At 44.6% G+C, this 21,980-nt stretch overlaps 1 long non-coding RNA gene across 2 annotated transcripts in view; it reads right to left on the bottom strand.

Moving 5' to 3' along the window:
* Positions 1-3,242: 3,242 nt before the first annotated feature.
* The window catches only part of LOC111261864 (uncharacterized), a 47,345-nt gene continuing 28,607 nt past the window's right edge, over positions 3,243-21,980 (bottom strand). For both annotated transcript variants that reach the window (XR_015311698.1, XR_015311697.1), the window contains exon 4: positions 3,243-4,923. This is a non-coding gene — a long non-coding RNA (uncharacterized LOC111261864). The remainder of the gene's footprint in view (positions 4,924-21,980) is intronic.

Here is a 21,980-nt window from a genome sequence, read left to right as displayed (position 1 = left end):
ACTGCTTCGAGAAAAGGAACGCGGTGCATATTATTATAATAAGGATGTACTCGTAATGCGAATGCTTCAAAGATTTAGTGGCTCGAGAGCCAAGGTGGCAAGCCAAGAAACACACACAAGAGGTGCATGAGCAGCGAAAACAAAAAATACGATGAGCTTATCTCAGAAGAACTACTGGCGTATAAGTATAGTGGCCCTTAAGGCCCCTGTAGCAAAGAAAAGGGACCGAAAGAGAATACTGTGGAAGGGTCTTCCCCATGTCCCCCTGTGCTACCGTTCAATTGAACTCCAATGGAATGGCCTAGGGCCAACGGCTGGCGGCTAAATTCGTCTTTGCTCCGTCGTCAAATCACTGAGCAAGTCCTTCCACTCCTTTCCACTCTTGCCGTAATGGTAAAATGCTCCTATCGGCGGCAGCTATTGTTCTATTGTTTTATTCGTTAGTCTTTAAAGAAAACCGGGGCAATTATACATGTTCAATATAGCGGCAGCACCAGCAACAGGAGTATTGCGTTTTGCAGGGTAATGCGCGGTTGCTACAGTTGGTAAGCGGCAGCTGGAAATATATCGCTCTGTTCGATCAAGGTAAACAGATCAAAGAAAGTGTTTATTTATCGAATGTGCGTCTGGGCTTATTTCTTCAATTTATTAACAAACATTTCGAAAAAGGAGGCAGCAATCAACCAAGCAAGTCTCGATTTTATACACAATTATGATTGTAAAAACCGTATTTCAAATTGTGTTGCCTTATCTTCTTTCTAAGAATGGATTAGATCAGTTTTTCTGTGTCACTAGGGGGAACGCTGAAGAGGACAAGCAGGTAACTCTTCCGACATCGCTAAGTGGATGCCCCAAACCTAGAAAAAAATGACCAATTACAAGCTATATTATTAACGTAAATGACGTGCGCTTTAGTCTTAGCTATTTCGAAACGAAAATGGGAATTTTTTTATTTATAGTGTTTTTCAGTGTCTGTTGTGAAGTGCAAAGCCACAATGCCACGACAAAATACCTAATATTGTGCCCAAAACTTTTATTGTTCCCACTGTAGGCAAGGAATCGTTACACGAAATGTATAAAGTTTGGAAATCTCGACTCGTATCACGGCCATATCAAGCAGACAAACATTCAGTCCTCCGCTAATTTTTCAACAACTACAGTTGCTGGTCCTACGACCAATGCTAAACGACAATGCGACGTGCATATATTATGTGGGTCAAATTTGAATTGACGTATTGCTTTGCGTAAGGAAGACGGTCGGGTACGTTGTGTCGGACAGACCGCGTACGGGACTTGACCCATGTGAGGTTTCCTTTTCCGCTTGCCTTTCCCACTGTGACTTTCGTTGTGTTGGCTGAACGCCCGGAGGCGTCATTTGAAAGAGGGCTAGCTATTTTCGAGTGTTTTGTCAGTGGAGACTAGAGACATGAGGGGATGCTCACAAGTACTTGTCACATAATTTTCGCTACTTTCCTCTCCAGACGGCCACAGATCTTTTTCAAGGGTTCGAAGCGCTGCGTGCTATGCGCTCTCGGTCCCGACGACGACAATGAGCGGCCAAATAGAGTTCGACCGTGGATGTGTAAAAGGTGAAGCTTGTTTCCCACGTACGGACAGACGGCGGAGATAAACGAAAAAAAAAAGAGTGCACTTTTTAACCTTTGTCGATTCATCATTGCGGCAAAGATCTAACTCTTCTGGGTGAGAGACAGAGGTACACACATTCACATACAGAGAAAGAAATGGAGATATATGTATATATATATATAGAGAGAGAGAGAGAGGAAAGACACAGCGATGAAAGGAAAAAGGTTCTCATAGACCTACAATCCGCATACTTTATTGAATACACAGACTTGTATAGGTCGGGAAAACGAAGAAGTACGGTCAATTATGGACGAATCTCGCGACGACAGCAACAACGGCGAATAAGAGGACAAAGTAAAAACGGAAAGGATGAAGCTGTTTTGCTTAAGCCTTTCAGGCTTCAAGCTGTGCGAGGCAGCGTGAATTGGCGATTCGTTGCCTAACGTTTGTTTAAAGGCCAGATGAGGTGTGCGAGTACACTATTTTGCCTAGGTTGATTTTATGTAACATGCACTTGGTATAATTTCGATAACGTTGAGTTTCGAAATTATAGCCAAGTATTAAATACTTTACAAAAGACTGTATCCAATATTACATCAGTTAATGTCGACTAATGAGGTCTTCAACCTTCAAATGATAATACAGAGATAAGTACCTTGATTTATATCGGTCATTTCTACATCTGCTTATCTCATTTATAGCTACATATGAGCTACTATAGAGGCGCCGAACCTCAGTGATTTTGTGTACAACATGAAAGGTTATTCTGTATTTGTACACACAGACACGTCCTTTCACTTACTTTATTACCACAGTTAAGCTACTACTACTTAAACTTTACTTTTACCTAATGTACGTTGCTGGGAAGAACGTAAACTATTAGCCGTAACAGGTATTAATGCACATTGGAAAATGTATATAAATATGCGCTGGCGCAAAAACTACGATTCTTAATTAATCACTCGGCCCATTGAAACAGATACTCGTTGATGCAGGGAAACATACACGTACCATGCACAGATTCATATCGGCACATTTTTTGTATTTTTCTGCTACGGTGGGTGACACTTGGTGGCGGTGCTAGCAGTATATAATAAACCCTAATACGCATTTTCTTTGTTACTAGCAGCGCCATTAGGTATAATCACCTGGGAAAGGAAATCGGTTCAGAACGGCACGGGAAAAGCGAGGAAAAAGGCAAGGGCAAGCAGGGGCAGTCGGTGATGTGCGGTCTCCTTTTTCCAGCATAAACCGGCGACTTTACACCAACACATATAATTATTTCGTAATATGTGAGCATCATTAGAATGCATAAGTAACAACCAGCAATAAGAAGCTCAGTTACCTGCTGGTTCCGCGTATTTTCCACCTGTAACATACCTATATAGCAGTACCAGCAACAAGATATTTATGTTAGAAATGTAGATTATAGGTAGCGAGTCAGCTGCTACGAAGCATTAGTCGCCTACTGGGTAGGATATAGGACGCATTGAGTCCGGGCTACATTATTCAGCTACGTGCAATGACTGGTACGTGAGGCTGCTATACAGGTGGCGCGGAAACAGATTGTAAAGTTGCGAACACGCGGCGCCGAAGAAACGAAGAATTGAACGGGTTGTGAGCAATTCAGTTTCAGTTTGTGTATAATTTATGACTTACACATATATACATACGTATATATTGGTCGAAATCCATCGCTTCCAGGTTAGCGGGCACACGTTGGAATAACGAGAGGAAGTTCGATTTAACGCTGAGTTCGATACTACGTAGGAAGATTAGTATTACCGAACACAAGAACGCAACTTGAGGACTCAATATGGCCTCAGCAATATAGACGGGCAATTCAGGTTTACGTAACAAAATAAGGGGCAAAAAATAACTAAATTTGGTCCCCTAATTACTTTTGATGCAAAAGTTGTCATGTCCAACAATGAAGGCATACGTGGGGCTCTTTGGTGTTATAGGAGTTTTCCGATTCGAGAAGCTTTGCGGAACTCCACTACGTTTAGCTTTATTGATAAAACCGCGCTGAGCGAGTAACCGAGCTATTGGTAAGCGGCAAACACTTAATAGACACTATTAGTAGTGCCAGCCCGTTTCCAACAGTTCGTTTGTCCTCCCGCTAATATGTTGGCTAGGCTTTCTGATACCCCTTGCTGCATTTTGTGATCGTATTTTCATATATAACTGATGCACCTAGATATCCAGTTTTCTAGCACGACAAACTAGTCCAGCAAAACGTGTAGAAAAGAAAAGTTGTATTTCATCGGGGGTTGCTTATATTGCATCTTCCTGCGACTTACGTATATATATATATACATATTCCTTTATACAACTTTATAGAATACATTATATCCAGAATCACGATCACAGCCATTCCTGAGCTTGCTCTTTTTTGCTATTCTTCGACACATCAGATTGGAGAAATCTCTGTAGGCGCCACAGCATCGACAGCCTGAAGATGTGCCGGTGTCGCACGGCCTAGCTGCTGCCTCTACAGCTGCAAGGACCTGCTGGTGCTTTGGCACGAACTGCAAGTGGAGCGTAGCATAAAATTACACGACCGTCTTTCCTTGGTTGCACTGACTCCCCCCACACGCGGTACCTTTTGGCGCGCGTCGTCGCGTGAGAATAGCCCGTAGAGACTAACATCGTCGATGTTTTCCTAGAAACCCGCAAGCCCTGTCAGGCAACGCCACGTTCGTCTACATCAGGCTGCAATGGTCGAGAAGACAGCAAACTGTCATCTTTCCTACTACGCTAGCAAAGGAGAGCAAGCACGCTATGCTTCACCATACCATGTAACGTACGCAAGAGCACGTCGCACGCGGAGAACGTGTTCAACATTGGGCGCCGCTGTGGGGTTGGTCTGTGGTGCTGGTACGATGGTCGCTCTTGAGAAATGAGAGGAAGAAGGGCTGAAGGACGAAGGTAGAGGGCTCGACCGAGAAAATTTCGTGTGCATACATATGGATAAAGAAAATACAATGCATTTTCTTTTTTTCTATAAGAGGTACTATAGACTCGAGGGTGTAGGTTATCTGTTCGTAGACGCGGTCGACCTAGAATCCGCGAGTGGGCGTGGAATCTAGCAGAAATTGTATTGAGCTATTTGAAGGTTTCTTTCAACATGAGATTGAGACAAGAGCGTGCCATAGGAAGATGCGTTGGAATAGGTGTGTATATATATATAAGAGGCGACGAGCGGACGCGTAGTACGGGTAACAGAGTACGGATGGTTTTGTTGATCAACTGTGAGCGATCTATCCGGAAATAAATCTTCTTTCAAGGTGTACGACTTCGGACGTTATGTACCAAATTATAGTAAACGACCATCTGCAAAAAAAGAAATTTCTCTTTCGCTGACATGTATTTGTTAAAAGAGTAACACACAAACATACACGTTAATTTCTAAAACCTATGTTTTAACATGATATTTCTGCGATTTTCGCACTAATACATGGTCTAGATCCTCTGTTAAGTCACTTAGCTCGCTTTGAAATTCTAATTTTTCTTCACATATTTCTAATTTTTTTATATTTTTTAGAATGCACGCACAGATTTGATACTTTTACTACGACACAGTATTCAGAACATCACTGAATTTGAAGGTTAGGCCCGTGTACATACTAGGCATGACACAGGTCATCCATCATTGACGTAACATTCAGCCGTCCTTTTTATGTGGCGACCGGTAGTGATGCATTCATTGATTGTATATTTAGTGAGAGCCTATACCTCGGTTCGTTTTAGCAAATCGGTGTTTAAAAAGAAGGGCGGTAGGAACAACCGTTTGAGTTGGAAGAATGGAGCCAGTTAGTGTTTGAAATGGCAATTAGCATGTTACTAAAAGCCATAATGTTAACGGTACAAGTATTACCCAGCTATAACATTAATCAGAATACAACTCACCGTCCCTGGTAGGCTATAATGCACATGAGTTTGGTGAAGCCGCAATCCTTAATGCACTCAGGTATGAGTTAAGTTAGAAATAGGTGCATAAGATATAGTGAGGAAGCTGACAGCGAAGACAAGGAGAACGCGCGTTACGAGAGAGGCTGTCGTTTACCATAAGCAAGAAGGTAAACAGCGATTTGTAAGAATAGGGCGTGTCATGCCCGATAATAGCATACGCACATATGCAAGGAGAGCTGCTCGGCATAAGTAAACGAATCTGAGCTGAACTAACGGAACAGAAAATGGCTAGACGGTACATGCGTCGCTGTCAATCTATAGTAGACATTTTTGTAATGTTAAAGAAGAAAAGAACGGGTAACTAGCAGAACAAGGTCTGCTAGCAACGAATCAATATTAAGAGCTTCAAACATGTCTTACTCATTTTTGCAGATGGTTTTGATTCAATTCTACATATATAATGTCAAGTCCATCACATTGATAAATCTAAACAAAAAGAAAACGACCTTAAATATCTTATGGCCATGAAAAAGACTGACACAGGTAACCGTTCGAAATTATCCGCTTACATAGCTCCTATTTTTTGTGCTGCTCACGGTATGAACGAAGCAAAACACAATCGAAGTTTCTCGAATAGGCATAACTTAAAATTCATTTTGATTATTGGCCGGTCGATAAACCGATGGTACGTCGCTCTGTCAGCCATGTCATTCAATGGGACGATCTTACAAAGGTCTACTGGGCAGGCGTGCAGTCGTTGCTGTATGAGAACAGCTCCAAAAGGAATTTAGAACCCAAGGAGACCACCGATTGAAACCCATAGAGAGTTGGCTATGTAGTTTACTACTCTTCTGAAGCTGCCTAAAGAAGTTAAGGTATAAGCGGTTCATTGTGACAGGTCTCGGCGCTTTCTTTCCACGCCGCATATTGTTTGAAGGTAATATTAGCTGTCTGGCTAGATTCAACCTTTTTGGAGGTACTGAAAGAAATTACGTGAACTTTCAGGTATCTCACATTTGCTCTCTCGAGCTTAGGGACTCTCGGTGCGATCGTGCACAAGCAGGGCTTGAGATTTTTAAAAAAACGTTTAAGCATCTTTCGGATTAAATATAATAGGCAGAATGCCTAAAGCTAGTAGGACTATGTAAGAGCTAGAAAGATAATTTCGAAAAAAAAAAAAGTGCTCCAGAAACGTTGAACCGTAGTTGTCTTGAGGGAGACTTTTTCCTATTGTTCTTGAGTAAAGTATATTCATAACTGCTGAGCAGTATTCGGTAATAGCTTGGCGAATTCACTACATGTGTAAAGGGATTTCGTATACGAGCATTCGATAAGGCCTTCGGAGATTTACTTTCTCTATGGACAAGGTCTGCCTCAATCAACATTTATTAAAAACATTATGTGATACTGTATAAGGCAGAACTCAAACTGCAATATCAGAATACGAGAATTCTTTATAACCTTAACACTAAATACGGCACGATTATGCGACAGTGTTATCGCAGAATGCGCTAATGAACCGAGCTCTTTGATGCTTCACGAGTAGATCACCTGCACGTACGTTCAACACCGAACAATGCGTGGTCTTTGATTGTTGAGGGTCGCGAACAAAGAAACTCGAAAGTAAGCAAACGTACAGCGTTTTCGTGCCGATTTAACTACCAGCAACGAGCGAAGAAAGATAGAGGGAAAAAAGAAAAGTGTAAAAAGTAAGCCTAGGAAAAACATATTTTAGGCTCTGTTTCTCTCTCATTCCGTATTTTATTTTGTTAAGACGAGTGGTATATCATTGCGGCGCCGATAAGAAGTCGACAGTAATAGTAACGCCTTTCAAAAACGCCTTTCGCTGCCAAGAGAATCAAAACGCACAGCCCTTACGTTTAGGTAAGTGAAGTGAAGCGGCACGGCAAATGCGCCATCAACCTGACCTTTCAATAGTTCATACAGGCGTATACAAAGACATGCACACGACTTGCCCTTCTTTAAAAAACTTCATAACAATAAGACGCAAATAAGCCAGGATAGAAAAACGGACGGGGAAAGTCAACCGGGCGCATGGGTCAAAGAAAGAATAAAACGCGATTGGAAAAACCTATTGATTAAAAGGGCTTTGTAAGGAACCTGGGGCGAGTAGCAACTACTAGCCGCTAGACCGAGGAGGCATGAAACAGTGTAGAATAGCAGCAAAAAAAGGCAGGTTATGGCAGGGGCAACTGTTTACCCTCTATTGTCGTTCGAAATGTTGAAGAAAAAAGAACGTGAGAAAAGTGAAAATGTTATAGCCACGGGTGGACGTTCGCTGGGCGGTGCGTTGCTAACAGTATTGATGATGTGCAAACTGTGAAGCAGTCGGAGGGCACTGCTTCTTCGACCTCTTCGGCAGACTGGATAACGAAAGGGAAAATATCACCACATTGCTTGGATGCCCCTTGTCTCAGAGATCCCTATGCTGTTCAACTTAGCCCCACCTAGATTCAATTTTGCCTGCGTTACTACTATATATACTTGCTGATCATATGTGTGATGGCCTGCTTTTCCCATTCTCTTGTGTCTGTTCCGCACTGCAAGCAGGGCAGAGAGGAAGGGGATGGGGTAAAACCTGCGGAATACCGCACAGACAGAATGGGACGGACAGCAGGCGTTAGCAGAGGGCGGCTATGGCTGATTGCAAACGCCAATGATAGCACCCGCTTGATCATACGATGCCATATAGGCAGGGGCATTCCTTGTTATGCCACATAGGAAGGGGGCATCTTCTGTTACGCCTGATGGGCAAAAGCATTCTCCTGCTGTGCCACATAGGCAGCACATAGCATGGTTGTGCTTTAATTTGGCGTTTTACTCTTTGCTCGCGTCTTTTTTCGCAACGGCGTATGATTGGTCTTCATGTTGGCAAGCCGGGTAGCCGGCCAGCTCGGAACTGAGACCAAACATACTATTCGCAATTGTGCCTCTGCCAGGACAGCGACTCATAAGCTGTAGCGTTATGACTGGACATACTCAGTCGCACCATGCGAAAGATTCTGGAAACTCTTACCGAGTTTTTCCACCAAAATACCTTTTCGATATAAATTGTTCTAAGGGAACTGGAACAGTAATGCAGAGGGCATCTGGAATAATAAGAGGGCATTTTACACGTGAAACGGCGCAAGCGATATTTATTTGTGCGTCTATCGCTGCGGCTCGCGGATTCGAAACCCGGAGGCCGCGTAGGAACGGACCATTCGTCGTTCAGGAAACAAGCAGTTATCCTCTGAAAAAATAAGCAGGGATGATTTTGTTTCGAGACACCCTGTTTTCATTTTGTCTTTTCTAGGCGCTCTACCCAAATGAAAAAAAAACAGACGTTCTCCCAGTCTTCAAGAAACGCGCGAAGGCGGCCAATATTGCGGACAAAAGTGTAAGTAGGCACTGTCTAGCTGTTCTACTTAATATGTGCCTTATTCGATTCTATCGTTCAATGTAGAAAGTAATGTACAATGTAGAAAAGTAAAACCAAGCCTCTCTTTCTCTGGCTGATTAAAAACAGCACATTTAGTTAAATAGCTATGCGTTATAATAAATTGAATATGAAGTTCCCGTTGTTTTTTAACCACTTTAATTTATTGTAACTTTCAAATAAGTGAACACATCTTAGCCAAAGTGGTGTGCTCCGTTTGCTACGATCTTCTCCCATTCTTTTAGTATCTGGTACGCTTCACAAAATAAAAAAAATTTCGTCTTTGGAGGCGATCCATTCGTCGACTCATTTGAGGACGACAACTTCTGCTCTGGAGTATTTGCCCTCCTGGTTATGCTGCGCTGACCAAAACAAGTGACAATCAGATCGACCGATTCCTGGACTGTACGGCGGGCGAACAGAGTTTCCCATTGAAGGCCCGTTAGCGTTCGCCCTTTGCCAGTTCAATGCCTTTTCCGTCAGTTTCACAGCTCAAACGGATACAAGCTGAATTGAGTAATGGTATACTGTAATTCTTTTCTGAAGTTTGAATAGCTCATAGTGCAGTACTCCTTTTTCATTCCACAATGTGCAAAGATGCGGTTTTTAGCTGTGAATCTTTCTTCGCAGCGTCGAACTCGGAAGATCTAACACTCTGGTTTGCGCAGGGATGTTGCAAAAGATCGCCGAGTGATGATTTTGTATGGAAATGACCTTTTTTTCTGTCAACGAAAGCAACGAAAGGCATATTACTATGTGGTTTTCTGTCATTTTCACTAAGTGTTTCCTTTTCGATCTTTCCTAGTGAATGCGAACAATTGACAGTAGTCATTTAGGTCACTCGTAGTTGTGCAGGGAACTCTCTCGGATGGACTGCGTCGCGTTTTGCGTAAAGGATATATGCAACTTGTCGTCGTCTGCTTTTTGTAACCGTTTGGTGATTTTTCGTCGAAGTTGAGATCTCTGGTTCAGCAGTAATTAAGGCAAAAATTGGCAAATACTAACACTTGTTGCACGCCCCCGAATTCGCAAACGTTTCTTTTTGTCTTGGCAGCACTTTTTCTGGTACGAAAATGCTGAAGACAACATATATATGTTCTTCATTACTATCTTCCGAATGTCGGATATGCATCGTTTTGAGCTTAATGTTCGATCGCGTCAAATCACCATTTCAAACAGTAATAGCTTAATAAAAACAACACGGCACAGTCCCAACAGTCAAAAAATAGTCATACCAAATTTTAGCTAAAAACGATCAACAGGTCCGACGCTACCGCCATCTGTCGCTTCCAAGAGGAGCTTTTTACTTAACCTAATATTATAAAAGTATATATATCATTCTGGTAGGACCATTTTTCAGGTATAAACATATTCGGGAAGACCACATGCATACATACGTCGCCCGTCGTATTCCGCCTTATACGAAAGTAATTAAATATATTCTATTCTATACAGCATCTAAACCGTTGATTGTGAGTCGGGCTACCTGTCCTATTTTCGGTTGTCGACGTAATCCACCACGCCAGCTGCCCACCGTTTTTCGTACGGCTGTCGTTTGTCGCTTCATTCCACCTTATCTAAGCTGACCTAACGAAGGAAAGAAAAAAGAAACTCATACAGAAATCAGCCCAACTGGAAAAGTGAGCTCTGGGCGGAGATTCACGTCAATTCTACAAGAAGAACTCCCTAGCCGAACGCACGAGCTGAGGACGAAGCAAGAGAGAAGCTGGATCCAGGCACTTCTTTGTGAAGTAGTTGAACAAACGAAGCAGCCCAAGCAAGCTAAAACGTTCATTTTTTGCCTCCGACGTCTTCAGTTTCCTAACCTTCGAATCCCCTCTTTTCTTACGTAAGCCCAATAACCACTAAGTCGTTCACGTGTGTCCATCGTATCTAAGAGCACACGCCGAGGCCCACTACACCCCAAAGATTTGCTGATTCCTCGTCCGTTCCACCCACCCTTTACTTTGCCCTCATAATAGTCTTTCCTTCTTTGGGAACGTTACTACCTTCACTATCCCGCCCAACGCCTGCACAAAGTTCTGTAGATGGGTCTATGAGATCAAGAATTCCCTCCCCAGAGATATATGTACTCGTTTAGGTTGGTTTACCTTTTAATAAATGTGCTGCTGGCTGTGGTTGCTTATTGCGTAAGAGGGACAATTCCAGCTATTTGAGGTTGTGTAAAAAAAGTTTACCAAGGGAGGTGGAAGCGTTAGACGAAATGAAGCCGCAAGGCCAAAATCGCTGTTACACGAAGGCTGTAGCCAAACGGTAACTCATAGGAAGTACAACGCTGAAAAAATAGCGGAACTACTAGATGGGAGCTCCTTTTTGAGTTTCCTTTTTAGTCCTGCCCGGTCATTCTAGACTTCTCCATATCTTTCTTTTTTCCTTTTTTTTTTTGGCGTTTGGTCCTGTGGATCTATGCTATGTCCTTTTCCCAGCAGGCCACTGCATCGGCTTCAAAACTGAAGTTTGAAGCACCGTAGATCTCCAAACGATGTTTCGCTTGGAGCTCCAGGTTTCGAATCTGAATCCAGCCTATTCTCTGTTCTAACCAACTTTCATCTTTCCCGAGTGTGAATGGCGCACTAGCCGATAAGTAGCAACGCCTAGAAAGGGTGATTGTATAATTCTGTTTACGTGTTAATCTGTGCGCGAATCCATCAGAATATTATTATATCTTATATCGTATAGATTGCGTCATATCAGTGCGGGCAGTTGGCTGTCAACGGTCTGTCCTTATTCCCTGTATTACTGTGTGTGCTTTCTATGCACATCGAGAAGTACCAGTGCCGATTGGCGTCAAACTAGCTAAAATGCTCACATGTTCTGACTACGCACTACACTCCTCGTACAATGACGATATGTTGGCAAATTTGTAAGAATTTATATTAGCGGGCCACGGCAATGGGCTGATTTCTTTTGTTGTTGCTGCTGCCAGTGCCGCTCTTGCTGTCAAAGGACCTAGTATATCATCACTCAAACTTTCCCGCCCGGTTTGTCGTTGTGCGAGGCGTAATACGTACAACATGGGAGAAAATATTATTGAACAACCTACAATTTAAAGGGCCGATGTAGCGTTGTCGCTGTCGCTGCGACTGCTGTCGTTGACTGCTGCTGCCGCCGCCACTATTATCAGCTTCGTCGTCGTCGACTTGAATCTTAGACATCGTATCGGTGCCAAGCAGCTCCGGAGAGAAAAACGGGAGAGAGATATAAGGAGAGGAGAAAAGAGAGCAAATCAGTGCAAAGAACCCTCCGGCTCCCGACTAACGCATTCCCTAATACCCCCTGACATTCCCTCAATCTACTACTAACCTCCTCTTTTCCGCGCGGACATCAAAGTGGCTCTCGAACGGGTGAGCAAGGCGATTTTTCTATGTGAGCTGCTTTACTGCGACCGCCAGCATAGGCCCACTCCATTAGGATGTCGTTCCCGCAGTGAGCAAGCGCAACCAAGAAACGAACAAACTGAACTCATTGTTACGTTAACGGCCGTGGCAGTGCTGCCTGACGTGTCGCTGTCAGGAAGGTTGCCGAGATTGCTGGTTACTGTGGTCGGTTGATTGGGGTAAGATGGAAAGAAACTGCGACGACTTTTTTGGAAAAGTTCCGCTTGAAAGAACGTCTTCAGATCAGCAGCTTCGTTAGCTATTTGGCCAAGCCCAACCAGCCTGGCCTGGCCCAACGAAACTTCGATATACTATTTAAAGTGATCGAGCTTCGTCTCATATCCCCAAAATGAGTTATCCACTACAATCCTCTATCAGTTTCCCACTTACAAGAAATAGAAGAAAACACGCGCCTGGACGCACATACGTAAATACGTTCATTCGGACAAACATGAGCATCGACATTTACGTATCACAATTTTCTTGTGATATGAAGCGAGCGACGTCGAATATTGCGCGGACGTTACACCGTCCTAAGATAGTGCGCGAAGACTTCGACAAGAAAGCTACGCCAAAGATACCATTTCAACCTCTAAGGGCCATGTGACTTATGCGCACCAGAAAACGATTCCTTCCCCATAAGAGAGCCGATCATTAGATAACAATGTTTTCCAAAGGGTAGCAGTTCAAACTTAAATCCTATACTGTCCATCAGCCTACCTATACTAGCCAGTAAACCAATTAATATAAGTGTGTCATGTATGAGCAAACATATAAGCAAGGGAGGACGCAAAATGAATTTATTATTCTTTGAGGCACATCGAAACCACAAACCAATGAACAAAAACTACCGGTTCCTTACACTGACGCCTGCCGGAGTAGACGTAAGGACATTATGACAGGCAGCAGAGCGTCGTTACAGCGACAGATCGTTCACTAGGGGGTGAAAGTCAGTGCACTATAAAGAAGCAGCGGGGCACACCGGGAGGGAGATGGGAGCTTGAAAAAAGCGCCAGTCAGGGGCACGAGGACAAGCATACGGCTATCCTGAAGCCATAGCTACCCGGCCGAGGCTACAGTAAGATTTCGCCATAAGACGAAACGGTCGATCTTTAACGTTTCGGGGGCAGCGGTAGCATGGTGGACGGACACTAGGCCGCGGCTGGCGACCGCCTGCTATCGTGGGACATATACAAATTCATTCATTCACGAAGCGGTGGTTCATAGCGACCAAGTTTTATGGTCTCGTCTGGGATGCTCTTCTCTTTGTGCGTCTTTTCGCCTCCATTTATAGGTCCGCTTTCTTTCTTCTGTGCATGACGACTGTGCTGCTGGTTTGATCTTTTAGCAATGTGACGTTGTTGTTGGTGATGTCTGATGGGTGCCCGGCCGGCTTGCTCGCCAGTCCACAGGGCAAGACCATAACTGCTGCCGACAGTCGCTCCAAATGGGCCCGAATATGGGAATAAAGAGAAACGAGAAGACATCCCTGTGACCTCTGAGCCGCGAAGCCTGCGAACAGCATTTTCACCACAACGCGATCCTATAGTAGTGCCTTGGGTCGCACTTTTTTTTACGAGTTACTTTACAGTGTTACCGCTATTTGGACCCGCCCTCTCACGCGCCTACTTCTCGTTGCCTTAAAGGCTGCCAAACCGCCGCTACCGACTCACTGCTGCATTTCACGCCTGTACACGCGCTTAAAGAAGACTGAATTCTGGCACCATTTCCCTTGTGGTTGGCACAGCCGTCTGTCGACACGCGGCTCCCACCGAAAGCCATATTACAAGCATCTTGAAAGGCCACATTGCAGATGGACGTCTTGCACCACGACCAGATGACTAGCGTTGCGTTGCCGTTTCCCATAATACGATGGGATCATCTGTCCTCCGTTCCACAGCTCTGAATAGCTCTACTCTGTGTAAGATTGCTCGCTAGGCCGAATGATGTCTTATATATATATATATATTTGGAGCAGTCGTAGATCACAGTGAGAAACGATATATAAGTGTAAAGATAGGATAGATAGGTTTTCACAAGTAACGGATGTTGCTTCAACGATAGGCCAACTTTTTCATAACTGTAAACTTAACATTTTCCTAATTGTATACTTCAGTTTTTTCGACGGTAAACCTATCCTTGCTCACCTTATGTGTACAGGCAGTAGGCACAGGCCGCGTAGTAAAATGCTATGTCGAGACAGCCAGTGCTTAACGCCTCGCCGACTGGCTACATTGGTATGATCAGGCTTATTGGCCTTGTTAAGAGCCAGCTAGAGGGCCTAGAAGGCCGGTGCGAGGTAGATGATCAACCATGTTAATTGCAAGCGAGCCAACTAGGCAGGCCTGTTCTAGTTACCAAGTTATCTGTCAAGGGATACCGTCTACCAGCGTCTTACCATAACAAGCATCCGTGGCTACTTCTGTGTGCGACAAGGCCAGTATGAGGGTTCTACTGGCCTTTCTACCAAATAAGGCAATCAGTTTCCTCTGCCAGCTGTGACTGATCCATAACGAAAGCTACCAACTTTTAGCAGACTTGCTCAGAACAGCTAAGAACTTTTAGCTATTTCTTCTGAACAAAAGAATTGCGATCGATTCCCTTCACCGCCGCTACTTTTTTATCCATCTCTGGTCTGCTGGTGCTGTCGGAACCGCCAAGTACCTTCTTCTTCCCTAACGATCTTGTTTTTCTGTGTCACCGGATTCCCTCTACATATACAAACAGCAGCCAGGCCGATTGCATCTGCTGTCGGTCCAAACGCTTACAAGTCTCATTGCTACAGCTTGCCCACTTAGCCTTTTTAACAAGCTCAGCAACCCGTCCCATGACAGGTTCATTACAAAGGGGGGCACTTGCATAATGTATTGCACGCGCCGCAGGACAAGTAGAGCGGACGGAACGTGTAATGCGTGCATCCTGCGACGGAGGATGGCCGAATTTAAAAGTAAACTAGCTGCTTGGCTGGCTGGTGTTTTTAAGATGCATACAATCCGAATATAGTATGCTTGGACTAGTTATAAGTCGAAAAGTTCATCTGACTTCCGTTTGGCGTCATCCGCCGTTTCATTCCGCAGCTGTCTGCTAGCGTCGCGGTGCCTTATGCTTGTGGTCGTCAGAAAGCACGGATGGTTCACCACAGTTTTCTTTAACTTCGCTCGGCCTAAACACTGTTTTTTACTGTGACCGGCCGAGTCTGCAATACCCTTGTTGTCCCCCGCCCCACTCACGCCCTTAGCTAGCTGCCGCCCAATCCAACGCTGGCGTGAACGGCCGATTTTCGCGCAGCATTGACAGCAACATCAATCCGAGAAAAAGAGAGATTCCGCTTTGTTGGGACGGCTTTGTACAGGGCAAGTGTTCAGCTCCTACGACGGTAGCTTATCTTTATTCACTGGGTCCAGCATAAAAAAACGAGTCGTCTGGCAGAATGCATAATCTGAAAGGGCGAATGATTGTTACGACGTGAGTGCCATATCGATCAGCTTGCCTGTCTGTCTGCGTAGAGTTTACCCCCCAACCCTTTCCGTAAGGGGCGCGCAACGGGACAGACTAGAAGACGAACCACTCATGCACCAACTAGCTATTGTCTTGTTTTATCGAATTCGCGTCGTATGATCTGCCGCATCCATATGTGGGAGCGGCAGATTGCGTGCGATGAGTACGATGCACATAAGTATGATGAGAAAGGGCCTAAGCCAACGCAAACAGCATACGTCGCCGGGGGCCCACAACACGCAAGTAAAGAATGCAACCTTGAAGCTCTAAGGATAACCAGAGGATGCCTTCATTAACGCAAATTCTAGAATTCGTTTACTATGTTGATTGGCAACCTTAGTCTAGAGAGGCTAGTTAGAGGTCACGTCCTAATTAGTAAAAAGCACGGGTCGAAATTTACCGAAAAAAAAAAACGATGTTTCGTCTGAACCTACATTGAATGTTCATCTAAATCGATGAAATGTGTTTCCTTTCATTAGATTAAGCTGTTCTGAAGAAGCATACACGCATATGAACAATGGGGATAACAGCTTTATTTTTATGCTATTTATAGAATATCAATCCTTTTTCTATATAAGGAGCCGGTTAGATGCGAATATTTCTGACGCCGATTTTATATTATGGGTAAAATATTTTACTAAACAAGTCCTTTCCAGAAATACAACGAGACTTTAATGTTGTTGAACAAAATGTGCCTACGAGTTAGTAGTAGCGAAGGGCTTTGTTGTCTGTACATGTCTCTGTACACAGTTGTAGCATGGTTCTGCTACATATATATCTTGTCAATGACCAATCGGTATCAGAGCTATTTATTTGGAATAGAATATACATTTTTCCGATAATGAACTCATCGATCCTATTGAGACAGCAATAGAAGTGGCCTATCTTGAAACGATTCCTTGAGTCTTTTTACGGCAGACGTTTAGCGGTCGTATAATCCCTGATTTCCTTTCGATTTTCATCCAAATCGTTTATATTGCCGCCACGTAATTCGGGGCAACTATTTCTATTTCTGCAACAAGAGTTCGCCCAAAATCCATTATTCTATGGCGAGCTCGATCGCCGTGTACGTGATATGATGTCTTGATAGCTAGTCTCAGTTAAAAACCTGCGGCCTTACCTTTCTCGGAGCTGTGGTGCTCGACACGCCATCAAACGCCTCTTAGCTAACAGTGAATTTTAATTAGGAAGGCTGAACCTGGCACAGGTAAAAGCCGTTGATGAATGATTCCCGTTTTGTAAACAGATATATGGTATATATACCTGGATCGCGATCTACGATTGCAGTATATGTTCGGTCTATAGCGACTGCGTGGCGCGTGAGTATTTTGTCAAAGTATATCCAGATTGCTTCTGAGCCATTTATGCGCTCGATCCTAAGTATACAGATAACAAAGCGGAATTTATAGTGTTCGCTAAATACATCGATGTTGCTATCATCGACTTCATCATATGTCATACAACATTTATGTCTGATCGGGTTTTTCACCGTTTCAAATAAGCTTCACTGATACTGTGTCGTGCATCGCTCGGGACACTACAGCTTGCAAATCTGTCGACGCGACCGTCTTCCAGTTGAACGATCTTCAATGGTGTTGCGCGAATATCATTGCGCCATAATGCGCTATCGCATTAGTACTACGCTTGTTAATTTATTTTTCCAATAACGAGTATTATGCTCATAGTGCAAATTCACAGGGGCTCACAGTGGCGTTACCCGGGATGTCCGGGATCTCTTGCTGAGTTTCAGATGGACACATTACGAGGGGTGCAACAAGACGCCGTGGCATTGCGTCATGTCCGACGCGTTCCTTTGCACGATGTGCACGTACAAGCGTGCTTTTCTTGATTTCGATCCTTGCTTACACCAGCGTTCAATGGCTGAAGGCTTTATTGACAGCAGGCAAGGTGATTATTGCAGAAGTGGGACAAATAGCATATACATAGCGTGCACACGATTATCGTTTTTTATTCTATTATTGTTGTCCACTATGCTTTGGTGGATGGGCTGAATACTGGGCAGTGTAATGGCACACGCTAAGTCTTTCTGCCAGCAAAATGTAGATAGCCCCATGATATCCGACAATTCAACGGCTGTCCTAAGCGTCTGGAACTACTGTTTCGATGTAGCGCTTTTACTGTTTGAGCCTGAACATAGTGGAACAGGGAAATGTTGAAAACAACACGAAGAGGGACAAAAGCAAACGTACCTCTTCTTTAAGAGACTGAAACGCAGTGAAAGTCGGCGTAGTTGAAATAGATTGGAAGGGCCGTAGACAAGGTTACCTCTTTAGCAGACTTTGCAACTTTCGTCGAGTGGCGACGCCGCCGTATAAAGCACACCGCGTGGATTAGCATCGTCGAAAGCAGCATCGCGTCGAGTTGGTAATCGTCGTGTCAGCTGCTGAACGAATGTGACGGAAATTATCGCTCCGTTAAAAGCCCCGGCAAAGACTTTCGCCTTTCTGAATTTCGGTGGAGGAGCATCGTTCGGGTGCTGAAAAAAATGTGTTGTGACGAACGGGTTAAATGGGATGCGAGAGAGGAATACGCTGCGGAGATGACACTGCTACGCTGGGCGTCATGATCATTACAGCACGCAGCGACGTGTTACAAACAGCAGGCGCCAGGACGGAAATAGATCAGGCTTTTTAGCGAGCATAGGACCGCGTCAACGTTGCGTTGTCGCTCGACAGGCGCTAGTCCCTAAAGGCAGTCGGTCGCGCTTGTCGGGTGACCGAATACTTTTAGAACAGAGGCGGTCGTACAGAAAGGATTGCTTTGTGTTTTGTAACTGCAGCAGTTGTGATTATTTGGATCGCTGTTATTGCAGAATCCTCCCGCAGCAGGAGGAGCAATGGTAGCCGTCGCCCTTTCTACTACCATAAACAAGTCATGAGCAGTTAGAGAACTAAGAGTTTCGGCTGTGTTGGTCGATTTTGACCCGTTAAAACTGACCCGAAGGTCGCGAGATCTTCAACCTGACAGAGCCGGAACGACGGATTTGTTACAAGTCGCGGTGTGGCTTACCGAACTGTCGGCGAAGGTCCAGCACACATTATTAAGCAGGGAACTCTCTATCGTTCACGGCTGTACGCTGTTGACAACTTTCACTCGATTTGTGCTGTCTGAGGTGGTGATTTGTCATGGTGATGTGCCTGAAAATGGGTAGACCACCGGCATCGGCGGGAGTTCAGCACGAATCCTTCACGACCTATGATACGAAGAGTGTCTGTCTGCTTGCCATTGGAATGGATACACGGAGGTGGCAAAAGGGGATGAAGGAAGAAGGAGAGGACAGTGCGACGCTGAGGGCAAAAGGAGACTAAAGCCAAAGATTGGGGTAACGAAGGCTGATAGTTAGAGCTTGGGATTCTAGATTGCACTTTGCTTCCGCACCATTACCTCAGAGGGTAGCGTCTAGGCACGGGTGGACAGAGGAACGAGAGAAACGGCGTCGTTCGCATTGTGCTGGTGGCCATTGCCATGCTTCGCTTTCATTTCATCTCGCTTTAATCTTTCGGCTATGTAGAGTTGCCTTTGCCCTTTCAACCCTTAGGTAAATTCACTTCGAACCAGCCAGTCAACGCTGCTATAGTACAGGCGTGCATCGGTTGCAAAATGTTTTTCCGTCGACCGCCCAGCGCGATCGCTGACTATGAAGTGTATCGTGACGTAGTGTGGCCTTGTCTTCATCATTTTTGTAGTGTCTGTATTGGCTAGTCCGTGGAACCATGAGGCGTCTTCGCTCAAAATCCGCCATTGCCATTACCCGCCTATGTCCAAGCTTAATGTTAAACCTAGCAACGGGCTGTTTGGCATAAGCAATGATTTCAACAACTTCAGTTAGCCGTTGTAGAGAGGTGTTATTTGGTTGGAGCAGATTGGCACGCTCAAACGGAGTAACAGCGCTCTTCAACTGGCTATTTGCCTACACATCGTGGTACCTCTTGACCATGTTCCGGCTGCACGGCTACGAATCATAGCCATTTGCCCATGCCTTTTCCCTGAATTTCCAAACATGCCGTCTTTCCCGTATTCTTCCGAATCGCCCAGACTAACAGAAGCGGACTCCTGATTTACTCCATGTGACCTGTAACTTCTTCTCTTCATAATACCGCTCTCGCACGCATTTGTGTCGTTCTGCGCTATAGACTTTCACTACGGATCTACTAGAGAGTTATACTCTATTAGAAGTAGCATCCAGTGACTGGAGTTCCTCCTGAGACCCCCTTTCCTCATGTTGTTAAGCTCGTATATATGGCCCCCGGCCTGCTACACTCATGTGTTTGCACGGTCTGAATTTTTTCGGTTTTGACCGTATTCACTTTCTCAGTTCTTGTTTTTCGATCGTGCTCTTCTTGTTCATCTTCTGTATCATCACATTTCCACTAGTAGATCTTAGGAACGTCGTTTCACGGCCACTCTTGATTCCCACCGCTAGCTTTTCGCCGTGCTGACCCATTGGAACAATATTTCCAACGAGAGCGGGCATTTCAAGAGGACAACGATTCGTCGCACAAGACTTGGTTCAAGCAGACAACAATCAGGTGTGAAACCATGTAGAAGTGATGGTCGAAGCTGACGATGTGTGGCAGCTTTGACGTCTTCGTTTAGGTGTCGATTCCAGTTTGCTTTACTACGCCGTCCTTACCGTCAGCCTGCTTCTGCTGTAGACGCTCGTTTCGGTTTTTATCACTAGGCGAATCGTAGCTATTGAGACTTCTCTTGTCCGCACCGTCTTTGCCATAAAGTGACCTAGTTAGTTCACCGTTCTCGCGTATTGAGTCTGTTTGGTCTGAGAATTGCGTCATGTTACCGTCTGCCTTAACTAGGTCGCAGTTAATAAATTCGCTAACGTTCGCTAATGGAACTTCATCGGTTCACAAGTATAAACAGCCCAAGAAATTCGACACACCCCTGGCAAATGCCTATTTCTAAGGGACTACTTGGTGCCCTAACAGAAATCGGATACACGTGTACAATAACAATAGCAGTAGAACTAGCAGCGACGAAGCAAGGCTTGAAACTTTTGTGACGGTTTGGTTTTCCCTTTTGGTATAGCAAATTTAACTTCGTCGAACTTACGCGCTGTGTCAAGTTTGGGGTATCAGCCACTTCTACTGTCAACAGCAGGCCGTTACGACGAGCGCGTGCAAAGTCCGTCGTATGTACAGCTGGCGAACTAATTATTTAGCTGCACCCTGCGCTACTCTTATAGGAAAAGGCTTTATCACACTGCTCGCCGCATGGAGCGACTGACGGGCCTGCCAAGGCCCTTTTGGTTCAAGTTGATTTGCGCCTATATTCTAACCGCTTCGTCAATAGACTACAAATCAGCGAAAAACCGCAGACGGGCATATTTGTGTCATCAAACACCGATTATAAAGCTGAAGGTTTCAGGAAACGCTGCACTTTTTTGGTAATAACTTTTCGTTCCATAGGGACATCGAAGAATCCATAGCGAAAATTTGCAACGATGGTAGCGCCAGAAACTTAAATTCCAAAAGTTAAAGCAAATACGAGAGAACTACGTCGATAGCCGTATTTTGTCGATCGGGCGTTTGCCAAACAGTGCCATTTAAACGTGAGGTTGCTAGCGGGGACCTTGTGCTTGTGGGATGTTCGTCCAGTATCTTCACGCGCGGAAGCTCGCTGGAAACGATGCAAATTCAAGGAGAAAGCGTAGAGAAAGCAGCTTAGAGAAGTTTTGGCCTGAAACTCATTCCCCGCTGTGAGCAGATCTGCCACATAGCACAACGTTACCTTCATTATGTGGCCAACTTGCAAACGGCGGGCTATAAACGGGGGCTATTTGGGTTGTAACAAGGAGCGTACTTGTCGAGGTACAGTGTTTGTCAAAAGTAAAAAAATCAAGCAAAACATGCCATGTCTGTGACAGTGTCATACGGCATCATTTACTTATGTATATATGTTCGTACGAATGCAATACGTTTATAAAGAATCGTGAGCCATAATCGTGAGAATCGTGGCACATACTATGCCGTTAAATGAAACATTCGCCGGCTTTAACATATATACGGTATATTACACAGTTTGATTATCAAAAGATACTAAATTTGTAGATTTAACGCCAAACATACACGCAGCACATCAAATTAGACAACTCCGCTATATAACAA

The sequence above is a fragment of the Varroa jacobsoni genome, unplaced genomic scaffold (genome assembly GCF_002532875.2).
Source record: "Varroa jacobsoni isolate VJ856 unplaced genomic scaffold, vjacob_1.0 scaffold_602, whole genome shotgun sequence".
Taxonomy (NCBI): Eukaryota; Metazoa; Arthropoda; class Arachnida; order Mesostigmata; family Varroidae; genus Varroa; species Varroa jacobsoni.
This window is presented reverse-complemented; position numbering and strand designations above follow the sequence as displayed.